Source organism: Pleurodeles waltl, chromosome 1_2 (assembly GCF_031143425.1).
Source record: "Pleurodeles waltl isolate 20211129_DDA chromosome 1_2, aPleWal1.hap1.20221129, whole genome shotgun sequence".
NCBI classification, from domain to species: domain Eukaryota; kingdom Metazoa; phylum Chordata; class Amphibia; order Caudata; family Salamandridae; genus Pleurodeles; species Pleurodeles waltl.
In genome coordinates this window covers 74,160,553-74,174,726 of record NC_090437.1, presented here as the reverse complement: position 1 = coordinate 74,174,726, position 14,174 = coordinate 74,160,553, and positions in this window count along the sequence as shown.

The following is a 14,174-nucleotide window of genomic DNA, read 5'->3' as shown; positions in this document are numbered from 1 at the left end:
GAATTTACAGTGTAAGAATACACACACAGACACTGCAGTGGCAGGTCTGAGACATGATCACAGAGCTACTTATGTGGGTGGCACAACCAGTGCTGCAGGCCCACTAGTAGCATTTGATTTACAGGCCCTGGCACCTCTAGTGCACCTTACTAGGGACTTACTAGTAAATCAAATATGCCAATCATGGATAAACCACTTACATACAATTTAAACAGGAGAGCATATGCACTTTAGCACTGGTTAGCAGTGGTAAAGTGCTCAGAGTTGAAAAGCCAACAGCAACATGTCGGAAAAATATAGGAGGCAGGAGGCAAAAAGGTCTGGGGATGACCCTGCATAAGCAAAAGTCCAACACGACCCCCTACCAGCCTAAAGCCAGGGGAGAACAATCAATACCTTGATGTACTTCCCTGATTGGGGCGATAGAACAGGGACCCAGGCCCACAACAGCAGGGGCATGTTCCAGTTCTACGCCTTCCTGACTCCAGTTGGATCCCTCTGTCCATACTCTCAGGGCCCACTAAGCTAACCCATGGGGAACCCTTCTCCACATCTACAGACACCATCTGTGCAACACCTAACTTTACTTTGCTCACAGATGTATTGCAATGGGCAGATAGTACCACCAGGGCCAACACAGTGGTGTGGCCCACTCCACCCCCGGGGTGTGACTCTCGTCCTCCCCCCCCCAGGGGCAACTCTGTCCACCAGGACAGCAAGCCACAGTGGCCCCAGACAACTGTCAGGGATGAGAGCCCGACCTCAGGCCTCTCTAACCACTGTGACTGTGGAGAGTGGGGGGTGGTAGCCCCAGGTGCCTGGCACCCTTTGACCACCCTCTCTTCCACCAGGTCAGGGATGACAACCTGACCCTGGTCCTCCCCTCTGGGGCTCCGTAACCTCCCTACAGAAGCGGCACCCCCAGAGTCAAAAACTGTCAGGGTGCTTGTAGAAGCAGTCCTGCACAATTCTTCCATCAGTGCAGGGATGTTAACCTGCAACTGATCCTCCAACCTGGGGTCTGTACCTTCAGGTTGGACCAGGGCCAGGGGTGAGGCTTCCCTCCCCCTGCCCTCTCTTCTGGGGTCCTGAACCACCCAACTAGGAGTGGCCCCCCCAGAAGACAACATGGTAGGGGCACTGTTAGCAGTAGCCCCTTCCTCCAGGTCAGGGGGGACACCCTTAACCTGGCCTCCCAATCCAGGGTCTGTACCCACAGACTGGATCACTGCCTGGCAACCCAGGACTTCCTGGGGGGCATACCTACCCCCTACCAGGTCAGAGTTTACCCTCTGAACCTGGTCATCCAACCCAGGGTCACCACCCTGCGGTTGAACCACTGCCTGGCACACCAGGACTTCCTTGGGAGCACACTTACCCCCCATCAGGTCAGAGTTTACCCCCTGAACCTGATCATTCAACCCAGAGTCACCACCCTGCGGTTGAACCATTGCCTGGCACACCAGGACTTCCAGGGGGGCACACTTACCCCCCTCAAGGGACACACTGTCCCGAAGGGCCACACAAGAGTCTGGCTGGCGCAGGTCTCCTGACCTCTGCCCATCTGACAGAGTCTGGATTCCCCCCAACCCAGAAATGGTCTCACCAAGGTCATTCATGGGGGGCTCTGCTCTCAGAGCTGACCCCTGACCCTCCAGGTTCTCCACTGGGGTCCGCAACCCCCTCTCAACCCTCTGTCTGGACTTCTGCACCCCCTCACTAGGAGTGGTACTGCCAGACACCAGAACTGGTGGGACGCTGGCTACAGCGGCCCCCCCAAGTTCTCCTGACACTGTGGGGTCTCCCTCAACAGATGGCCCTATGGTACAGGCTAGGCTCCCCTCCTGGGGTTCCCGCAGGGAACCCTCCAGGACCTGGGACCGGATCTCGGGCACCTTGGGCCTCAACCCATCCCCATTCCCTCTCCTCTGAGACTGGACATGGGGTCCCTCACCCATCCCACTACACTGGGACCTACCTGGGACACTACAATCCTTCCCTACCTCACCTGGTTGGGAACTACCTAGACCACTCCTCTCAGGAGCACCCCCAAATGCCTCTTCAGACTCTCTGGTACTCACCCAGAAGTCTGCCTCCATTGTAAGCTCCCTGGGGTCAGAGAACTCACACTCCACCTGGTGTTGGCATAGCTCTGGAAAATAAGGACTAGACATATGCTCTCCAGCAATTACATCACTCAGCCCCTCACATGAATTAACCAAAGTACCCTTCACCCAACCATCCAGTGACTCTGCCTTGAAAAAGCACCCCACATCACCCTCCTGAGACTGGTGAGACAGTACCTGACTGTCCCTGACACTCAACCCACACTCTTCTGGGATGTTTTCACACTCCATAACCAGGACTTCTACCTGGGGGGAACCCCTCTCCCTGTCACTCTCACCTAGAGTCAGTAGAGTGTCCCTCCCACCAGTAGGAATATGACTCCCCATGCCAGTTCCCCAATCCACCTCAGGGACCCTGTGCATCACTGGAGCTACCTCATACCCCTGAACCTCCTGGCGTGTGTTAACTCCCTCCTTCAAGTAGGGCACCACATCTCTGGGCATGTGCACTTCTTCAGCAGTACTGGATACAAGATTTTTGCTGCCACCATCTGAGCTGGACTCAGCCCTCATGGCCTCCAGCTTCAGCTCTTCACAGCTCAGCTCTTGAGCTGCAATCCTTTCTTTTTCCAGGACTAAGGCTCTCTTCTCCTCAGCCCTCTCAAGCTCTGCATCTAGCTCTTCCAGACTCCGGATTAGAGCTAGGAGCCAATCATCTCTTTCTGTTCCCTCCTCAGGGCCACTGCCCTCCTCTTCGGAGTAGTCCTCCTCCTCAGAGTCATTTGGTGGTGTTGCCTGACAACGTTTCAATTCATACTGAAACAGGGCTGACTCAAGATCCTCCCTTCTGGATTTCTTGTTCACAGCCAGTCCCCTTTCCATGCAGAATGCTTTAAGCTGCCACTTTTTATACATAAATAGGTGCCAGAAATTGACTTCCATTCTGCAAAGGCTTCACAACCAAAAAACAAAGTCCAAAAATATTATCAATACTTCCAGGAGGACATCAGAGAACAAAAAGCAGAATCACAAGACAAGTAGTATGTGGTCACGTAGTGGTCTGAGATCAAAACAGTAGTGTACACTCAATTACTGTATGTCAAGTACAAATACAAGTCCAATCCCGACCGCTGGTCACCAATGTTAGAAATGGGGTCTTTGGTTGACAGTCAGGTTACCCCCTGTTCAAGCAAGGACCCTCACTCTAGTTAGGATAAAAGAGAATCACCCTCAGCTAACCCCTGCTTACCCCCTTGGTAGCTTGGCAGAGCAGTAGGCTTAACCTCAGAGTGCTGGGCGTAAAGTATTTGTACCAACACACACAGTAACTTAATGAAAACACTACAAAATGACACAACACCAGTTTAGAAAAATAGGAAATATTTATCTAAACAAAACAAGACCAAAACGACAAAAATCCAACATACACAAGTCAAGTTATGATTTTTTTAAGGGTTTAAAATAAAAAGAGTCTTTAGGTAGTTGTAACAACACACTAGCGCTGCTAGCGTGTAAATGTACCTGGTTTGCGGCAAAAATAACCCCGCACGGGCGGTGTGCGTCGAAAATAACCCTGCACGGGTATATGCGTCGAAAACAGCTCGGCACGGCGAGGCGCGTCGAAAAAGCCAGCCACGCGACGGTCCGAAAGTCCCGCGGCGCTGGTTGCGATCTCTCAGCCTTCGTCAGCGATGCTGCGCGTCGTTTCTCCTGCTCCGGGCGTCGATTCTCCGGTCGCGTTTCCTGCGGCGTCGTTTCTCAGCTGCGGAGTCGGCGTCGCGTCGTTTTCTCAGCCGCGATCGGGTTCGCGTCGATCTTTTCTCCGCACGGCGCTCGGTGCGTGTATTTTTGTCCTTAGGCTGCCAGCCTTTCCTTTCAGGGTCCCAGGAACTGGAAGGGCACCACAGAGCAGAGTAGGGGTCTCTCCAGAGACTCCAGGTGCTGGCAGGAAGAAGTCTTTGCTATCCCTGAGACTTCAACAACAGGAGGCAAGCTCTACATCAAGCCCTTGGAGATTTCTTCTTCAAGATGGAAGGCACACAAAGTCCAGTCTTTGCCCTCTTACTCAGGCAGAAGCAGCACTGCAGGAAAGCTCCACAAAGCACAGTCACAGGCAGGGCAGCACTTGTTCCTCAGCGATCAGCTCTTCTCCAGGCAGAGGTTCCTCTTGATTCCAGAAGTGTTTCTAAAGTTTGTAAGTTTGGGTGCCCTTCTTATACCCATTTTAGTCTTTGAAGTCACCTTTCTTCAAAGGGGACTCACACCTTCTTGTGAAATCCTGCCTTGCCCAGGCAAGGCCTCAGACACACACCAGGGGGCTGGAGACAGCATTGTCAGAGGCAGGCACAGTCCTTTCAGATGAGAGTGACCACTCCACCCCTCCCTCCTAGCAGAGATGGCTAATCAGGAAATGCAGATCACACCCCAGCTCCCTTTGTGTCACTGTCTGGTGTGAGGTGAAAAACAACCCAACTGTCAAACTGACCCAGACAGGGAATCCACAAACAAGGCAGAGTCACAGAATGGTTTAAGCAAGAAAATGCTCACTTTCTAAAAGTGGCATTTTCAAACGCACAATCTCAAAATCAACTTTACTAAAAGATGTATTTTTAAATTGTGAGTTCAGGGATCCCAAACTCCACCTGTCCATCTATTCTCTAGGGGAATCTTCACTTTAATCATATTTAAAGGTAGCCCCCATATTATCCTATGAGAGAGAGACAGACCTTGCAACAGTGAAAACGAAATTGGCAGTATTTCACTGTCAGGACATATAAACCACATTACTATATGTCCTACCTTATCCATACACTGCACCCTGCCCTTGGGGCTACCTAGGGCCTACCTTAGGGGTGCCTTACATGTAAGGAAAGGGAAGGTTTAGGCCTGGCAAGTGGGTACATTTGCCAAGTCGAATTTACAGTGTAAGAATACACACACAGACACTGCAGTGGCAGGTCTGAGACATGATCACAGAGCTACTTATGTGGGTGGCACAACCAGTGCTGCAGGCCCACTAGTAGCATTTGATTTACAGGCCCTGGCACCTCTAGTGCACCTTACTAGGGACTTACTAGTAAATCAAATATGCCAATCATGGATAAACCACTTACATACAATTTAAACAGGAGAGCATATGCACTTTAGCACTGGTTAGCAGTGGTAAAGTGCTCAGAGTTGAAAAGCCAACAGCAACATGTCAGAAAAATATAGGAGGCAGGAGGCAAAAAGGTCTGGGGATGACCCTGCATAAGCAAAAGTCCAACAAGGCCCTAACCACATACTTCACATATGGTATTGGAAAAAAGGATCTCAGATAAAGAACCCTCTTGTGAGTGCCCATCAGGCATTGCAGCACCAGCCCAACAAGCAGCACCCTCTGTATGAAGCATGACACCCACTTGGATGTGTGAGGGCTCCTTTTCCTAAGAGAACGGATCCCCTTCTGCTCCCTTGGTGTTTGGCCGACCTCCTACCTTCTCTTTCCCTCTCTCCTTTTGTCTGGAAGGAACTGTATACTCTTGTTGGATACTTCTAGTAAGTTCATGACGAGTTTTCTCTAACTGCAAATGTTCAAAGGCTCAAACTAAAAGTTTAAATGTCTCTAATAAAGAAGCAGCTGATAAACACTAATAATTACTTCCAAAACGTAGTATCTTTGTTCATCAAGCAGCAATGAGATTTCAAAATTCAGTTCTAATGCAATTCAATTTCCAGGATATTCAACTGGAGATAAATAGTTAGCACAAAAGGTAACAAATTCCTTCTCCCAGTCATTGGCAGCAAAATATGTCTATTCAGGGGCAGAATATCTTCAACTTGGTACTCATTTCCTCTTTGACCTCCTATTTGCAAGAACACCTGTATCACAGTCACTCTGATTTGATACTTCAGACACTTCAGCAATGGTAGGAGGAACTCTTACTACTGGCACTGGATGCTTCTTTGGCCACTGATCAACAGGTACAACTCTTTTCTCTGGCATGACTGGATTTTTAACAGCATCTGAGCTAGCATGAGCCAACTGACTCTATCTCAATGCTTCTGTACCTTCCACTGCTGTTGACTCGCTCAGAATCTCACCAAACCGTGCTTGCCCTGTGGCAGCAACTTGTCCAGACCCCAAAGCTTGGCTGACCTGATTCCTCTCTCCCACTGTAACCGACCCTCTGGGAACAGGTGCTGCTACATCAAGGGGATCGGGAATTTTGTGAGTGTAGCTTGCGTGTTCTCAGTTCAGGAGACCAGCACACTTCACAACTGTGGTGGTTACCAAATCACTTGTTAAGGCCCTTTCCAATGTGGTTCCAAGCGTGTTTTTCTCACATGCTTTTTTAGCATCACCCAGCCACCACGGCTCAGTTTGTGGTAAAGTTCCTGCTGTGGCTCTGCAGTGACTTCTCCAACCTGACAAGACAAGTAATGAACCAAGTCAGCCCTTCACAACAATCCAGTACCAAGTCATCTGTAACGTTCATAAGCACATTTGCAGGCACTTCTAGCAATTTCATGGCCCACCCCATAAAGATTTCATGAGGGGGTAGTCCTGTTGTTTGATGAGGTGTACTCCACAAACTCATCAAGATAAGAGGCAACACATCTTGTCATTTCAAAGGGGTTGATGCACATACTTTTGCCAGTCTGGACTTCAGGGTTCCATTAATCTGTTCTATAAGTCCTGAAGCCTCAGGTCTGTAACTGCAGTGCATTCCTTGCCCAACTTTTTTAAAGTCCCATACAACAATTTAAGGATCACACTTTTGAAATGAATTCCTCGATCTGATTCCAGAGAAGTTGGAAAGCCAAATCAACTTCCTCAATAACAGCTTTGCTACTGTGAAGCTATCATTTCTCTGTGTTGGGTAATCCTTGACCCAGTGAGAAAAGATACAAACCACAACTAAGCCCATTACATAGTGGTGGTTCAATGAAATCAAGCTGCATTCTATTGAAAGGTCCTCCTGATCTCTCTATGTGACTCAGTGTAACAACAGTGTGTTTCCCTACATTCATTTGCTAACACCTACCACAACTGTGACATACCAACGTGGCAATCAATCTGGATCTGGGGTTGTACCATGGTTGTGTGAACGTTCTAATCATTGCATTTGTTCCTATGTATGCCTGTCCATGGTAATGTCTTGCCATTGGGGACAGTAAGATTTTTGGCAGCACTGATTTACCATCACTTGAAGCCCAAACATCATCTTCCTCTCTGTTAACACATCCTGCTCTAACGCAACTCTTCTGTTCTTCCTCTGTCACCTCCTGCTGCAATCTCTTAACTTCTTTCCAGAAATCAATGGCGGTCATGAAGAAATTTTGCCTTGTCTCATCATTATTTCCATTATTCCATTCCAGATTAAAGGAAGTGCAATTCAGAGCACAATACCTTGCTACTTCATCAGCATACGTGTTACTCAAAGATACTTAATCATTTGATTTTGGATGTGCAGTTAACAACTGAAATTAACTGTGCTTAACAACTGCAATTTTCATTGGTACCTGCAATATTTTCAACAACTGGTAACCTTTATCACAGTTTTGGATAGGGGATCCAGAAGAGGTCATAAGGCACCTCTGGGACCACAACTGTCTGAACTCTGGAAAGACACCAGACCCATACGGACTATCAGCGAAAATTGTCACTTTAAGCCGTTCAGAAATGCAGCATGCTGTGGTAAGAGCAATCAATTCAGCTACTTGGGCAGAAAGGACTCCAGAGAGTGTGCAAACTGCATACCCACCTCTCAGATTTCCAACGTTATCTCATAAACAGGAGCCATCAATGAACATGACAAAGTCATTTTTTTTAAGGGGACATCTTTAATGTCAGGTCTAGGCTTGGTGCACAATTCATTCACATCGAGACAATCATGATCATCCTCATCCTCATCCTCGTGGTCATCATTATTTCAAACAGGATTAGGCAAAAGGGTTGCCACATTTAATTCATTGCAATGCCTTATATTGGTATGAAGGGGAACCAAGAATTACCTTTTGATAACGGGCCAGACGTGCATTTGTGAGGTACTGCGTTTTGGTGCGGGTCAATAATATCTCCACTGAGGGTGGAATAAAAGTATTCAGGGAGTGGCCCATAACAATGCCTTCACACCGTTCCATGGTGATACTAAGGGCTAGGACAGCCTTTAAACAACTAGGCAGTGCGGATGCTACAGGCCACAGCCTTGTTTTTGCATTTCCATGGGTCATGGACATGACATGGGTCAAAACAAAGAGAGCACAGCCTTCCCTCTCACAACAAAACAAACAAAAACATTTGTTATACTCAGGCATTCCCAGGGCTGGGGCTTGGCATAAGCTTCCTCTCAGTTTTGTGAGGGCACGCATGTAGTTATCGTCAAATGGCACTGGATAGGACACATCCTTGTATGTCAGCCTCTGCAAAGGCTTAGACAAAAGGGGAAAGTTTGGAATCCACTGGTGGCAGTAGCCAACCATTTCCAGAAACATTCTGACTTCCTTATGTGTAGGAGGGGGATTCATCCGCATGATCACTGGGATTCTCTCTTGAGACACCTTCCTCACATCCATTTCAATATGATGACCTAAGTACAGGACTTCTTTCTTGCAATACTGTAAGTTTGCTGGGGAAACCTTATGTCAATTTTCTTCTAAATGATTCAAGAGAGCTATGGTATCTTTCCTGCATGCTTCACAGTGTTTGAGGCAACCAAAAGGTCACCAATATACTGGACCAAAACCGAATGGTTGGGCATTTTCAGGGATTCCATGTTCTTTTTTCAAAATCTGATTAAAGATTGATGGTGACTCTGTATACCCTTGAGGAGTTCGGCACCATGACAAAAAACGACTGCCACATTTAAAGGCAAAAAGAAATTGGCTACCCTCATGAATGGGAATGGAAAGGAATGCCTGACACAGGTCAGTGACAGCAAACCATTCTGCTTCACAGTAATATGGAATAAAATCACTGCAGGATTCGATACCACTGGACAACATGGAACAACAATCTCATTCACTTTTCTCAGGTCCTGAGCTATGCTGTAGTTTCCATGGGGTTCCGCAATCGTACAATAGGTGAGTTATAGGGGCTTCCTAAAATTTCCTTCAGAACGTCTTGTTCAATCAGGCTATCTGTCAGGGGGGGTATTCCTGCTATAGTCTCTGGGGACATATCATATAGGGGTATCTTTGGATACATTGCATTTTGCTAAACTGTTGTCTAGTAGGCTCAATTTCTTTTATGAGTCCTTTCCCCTTTCTGGAAAAATCCCAACCCTCAGGTATAACTGTGTCTGGTAAATCTTCAGGCAAATCACCACATGTCAGCAAATCAATTCCTAACAAATTTACAGGACTTGGATTGCAGATCACAAATATGTGCTCACCTTCAAATGAACCTATTTTTACAGGGACATGTTCTGTTACAGGATGTGTTAACTGCTTATTTGCTGCTCCTACAACCTGAATTCTCCTTCCAGAGAAGTGCAAGTTTGGTACTTCTGCAGTTCTGACAGTGGAATGTGTAGCTCCAGTGTCGACTAGGAATGACATATCGTGTCCCATAATGTTGGCTTTACATAGGGACCATGTTGATCTACTTCTAAGGAAGCAGTCAACATGCAATCTTCATCGTCAGAGCTATCTAGCTGGAGGATGTCCGAAAGCTCATCCTCACTCAAATCTATCAAGGTGTAGTGTACTGCTATCTAGTTCATGTTTGCCACCTTACTTAACTGTTGCTGAGGAACCTGTTGTTGTTGCACCACAGGGGCTTGTGCTACCTGCAACTGCTGTCCTGAGGATGTATTCACATTTTGTGCTTTGGGCCTTTGAACTCTCTGTATTTGAACTTGATTATTGCCTTGAGTATGAGCAACACCAGCATTCTGTACCAAATTATTCACATTATTATAGGGACACTTCCTCCGTCAATGTCCATAATTTCCGCATGCATGACAAGGATTCGTTTTCTTCAATATTTGAATGTCAACATTTCCACTCTGATTTAGCTGAACACCATAAATTCTGCACGCATGACAAGGATTTGTTTTCTTCAATGTTTGAATGTCAACAACATTTCCACTCTGATCCACCTGAACACCACATCCTCTACCTCTAGGCTAAACCACATTGTGCACCTGCTTTTGCACAACTTGTACCCCACTTGCATTCACCATCATCTGTGGGCTCTGATTCATTCTCAGTGCAGCCTTCAATGACATCACCATCACTTTTTCCTTTAACTTCTTCTGTTTCAGTTGAATTTCATCACTGATCCCAGCACTTTGTCCTGATAAGACTGTACTGAAACGTTGACCTGTTTGACTTGGATTAACATTTGACATTGACTGAATTGGTGCCAACATGGGCACAGGCTGATTTTGAGGACAGTTCTGCACAGGAATATTCACATAAGGTGTCTGCACTATTGTTTTCACATTAGGACTTGATACAATTTGATTCACAACTGGACTTGGTTCAGGCTGAACTGCATTAACAGTCGAGACTGGTAGATAAACCAAAGGTACTTGGGTCACTGAATTTAAAGGTGTACAGAGAACTATCTGATTTGGGGTCTGTTCAGCTAGAGCAGTTGGCACATTTGGGGCTATATTTTGTACTGTTTCAATCCTCATTCCTGTCTCAACTGCATGATATGCTTGTGGACGATTCATCAAAAGCTGATTTATGAATTTGTCTTCCGAACTGCTTTAAAATGTTTCTGTCTTTTTTTTCTCGTCTTCTGCTGCCTGCCTGCGTTGCTACCTGTTTCTTTCTTGTCTTAGGTTTAGTGCCTTTACTTTCTTCCTTTAAGATAGATGGAAACATTCGTACTCCGTCTAATATATCAGCTCTCGACACTTTCTGTTCTGCATCCCATCTAGCTTCTGACAGTGTCTATATTGCTTTCTGCGTTCGACTCTCGTATTTGGTTGTCATTTTATTGCTTGCTATAAGTTCCCAGATACTGTCGACTTTGAACTGGGCAGGCCTTCGAGGCGGTTGAGATTCATACATCACTCATTTCAAATTATCTAAAATCCTTAAATTAAACTATCCATAGCAAGGAAAGGCTTGTGCACAGTCTTCCTCAGTCATCTTAACCCATTGTTCATGCCATACATATTCAGAAACTCCTTTCAATAGTGCCATGTAATAAACTGGATTGGGGCGTCTACACAAGGGGTCTCCAACCTTTTCTGTAGCAAGAGCTACTTCTGATTAGTGAATATCACAGTGAGCTACCAAAGGCTAAAGAACTTGCACATTATTACTAGACGCTACAATGCCCAGTTTCCTTGACTTTAAGCCTAATCCCCATAAAGCCAGATATTATGGTGTGAACAAAATACTTTGACTAGAGGTACTATGAATGGGCTGCCTTGTGTGTGTGTGTCAGTGAGAGCGTGGTCTTTGGGAATGTATGAACAAGTGTGCATATAAATAGGCTATATGTGTACGGGTAACAGAGCCTATATTGTAAGTACTTGTGGCACAGGAGATACCTTTCGCCATATGTGGCACTGTTACATGTATAACACAAATATACAGCGAGCCTGCAGCCTGATGATAATAATGTAAAATAAACACTGCCTTCCCTTAAGCTTTAAAAGGAAAGATATGACCCTGTGCTTATTTAAAAATTAACTCCAGGCTGTGAGCTACTCTGAAAGGATCTGGGAGCTACTGGTAGCCCGTGATCAACTGGTTGGAGGCACCTCTCTAACTGGAGTAAATACATCTCCTCTAAGCGCACTTTTAAATGCTTTGAAACTTTAAAATTTTACTCAAATTCAATTAATCACAATAACTTTTGATAGAATCAGGGAATAACTTCAATCCCACAATCATTTTCACAAGCTGTTCTCAACCAAAAGCAGCACGTTACTGTCGACCAATACCAGCATGGCTTCACACCAACCAACCAATACCAGAATGGCACAAAATGACATCACACTCACTTCTCTCAGCAGCTGCATTCGAAGCGACTGAAGTCTCTCATACAACTATCACACACTTCTAATGCAAAATAATGCAAGCAAAAATCAACAACCTGTCTGTAGGCCTGTGCGGGGAGCTCTACTCTGCTGGCAGAGCTAACAGAGTTTTTGGAACTCCACGCTCCGCTTGGAGTGCGGAGTTATCAAAAACACTCTGCTAGCCCCGCCAGCGGAGTGAAGCTCACCCGGTGCGCGCTGCAGCCCAGTATGGGCTGCACAGAGCAAGCGCAGACAGTCTCCGTGTATGCTGTGCAGCCCATAACTAGGCTGCAGTGTGCACCGGAGCACAGGAGGCAGCCGCTGAAGGAGAGAAGACTTATCGTTGTCGGGTGACGAGGAGGACCCCTGGGAAGACCCAGGTAAATCCTCGCCTCTTTCTTTTGTTGTCATTGTTTATGCACACTGGTACACAAACAAGGACTGAAACAGTAGCTTTTGCTGCCTACAGCCCTGGCCTGAAATCAGTGCACCGGCCTGTTCCGATCTTGAAAGCTCTAAGCAGTGTGGGCCTAGCTGAGCAGGCCGACCCTGCTTAGCGCTTCCGAGATGGGCGCTTTCCGGAGGACTCCGTGGGTCACGGAACTCCTCCTCAACGGAATCCCACTGAGTTTTTTTTTAACTGTGCGGAATTCCGCAGAGCTGGACTCTGTTTACTCCGCCTAGGCCTCCCTGTCTGCACACTATGGGAAAGAATTCAAATACTTCAAAGCTCTACGGGCTCATGCTTTCTGGCTGTAGCTTTCACAATTACAACTTGACCAGCAATTCTCATTCTGGTCGATACAGATCCTCCATGTGCACTCAGGATTCACTTAATACCAACGACAACTCACATTCACTCAAGGAAACTATTGGCACTGTCAACACCATCTCATGACAAATACCTCTCTGCAGACAGTAAATTAACAAAGTGTCTGCTACATTTGAGCGTTATCCTGGAATCGTAGGCCACAGCGAACCGGTCAACAACAACTGTGGAAAGTTAATGCAATAAGCCCCACAGTCACTTTGAGTACTGCAACTCTTGCAAACACTTCACAATATGACACTTCACTGCAATCTTCAAGCCATAAGCAATGCAAGTGCAAAACCCTATTTATACCCACGCATCTGTCACTTGTAGGCACGACTTGTAGGCACAATGCTAAACTTCTACATTCTATGGAACATACCATGGGACAAAATTTGGGGTGGTTAACATTTGAACTGGAGAACCACATGGGTCAATCTCCCTAAAACTATACAAAAAGTGGTTCTCCCCTCTAGTGGGACAAAACAATCAGCCTGCTACCAGATCTCCTGAAGCATTTTCATCCTTTGCAGAAATCAATGCTTATGGAGGTCGACTGATCTTTTGACCCAGCATTAGAGTGTAGTAGAATCATCAAACAAATTCAATCACCATCTGATAATTTTAAACATTATGACCCATTTGGCCATACAAGTAAAATTCTAGTCAAAATAAGGTTACAATATATTTTACAAACCCAAAAATGTATTCATGTAGGTTATTCTCAATATGAAGTTATGGATATATATTATCACAGGGGTTGTCCAATGCAACAAAAGAAGTTTAGGCAAACTAACATTAACAAAACTAAACATTCAAGAAGAACAATACATAATATTAAAAGGACTATCTGAAAAAAAGAAATCCAATGTCGCTCAGGATTTACAATGCAATCATAAATAAATTCAATTTAGCAAAGCTATCAATTTAGGCCGGGCAATGGGAACCCCTACAACTAGCCAAACCAGGAAATACATGTGTGGGGTGAACCACATGCTGGCAAAATACCCAAAAAAAAATTGGAAAAAATTATCTTAGACTGTTGGGAAAGCATCCGCATATCAAAAGCTCAATCAAGAGTCTTCATAAGGGGGATAAAACGTTTCTAAATATGAAGGGGCAAAGTACAAAGGAAGATACCTCTCTAAGGGGGCTCAGCATTCAGGTACTCTTCATCAGCAAAACATCAGGTTGAAAAGAATCTGGAGATCTGGGGACTAAAGTTGAATCTGCCCAAAGTCCAAATGGGCACTGTCATATCAATAGTCACTAAACTTTCTTCTTCGCCAAAAGTATCAGTCAATATCACATTGAAGGGGCATCATC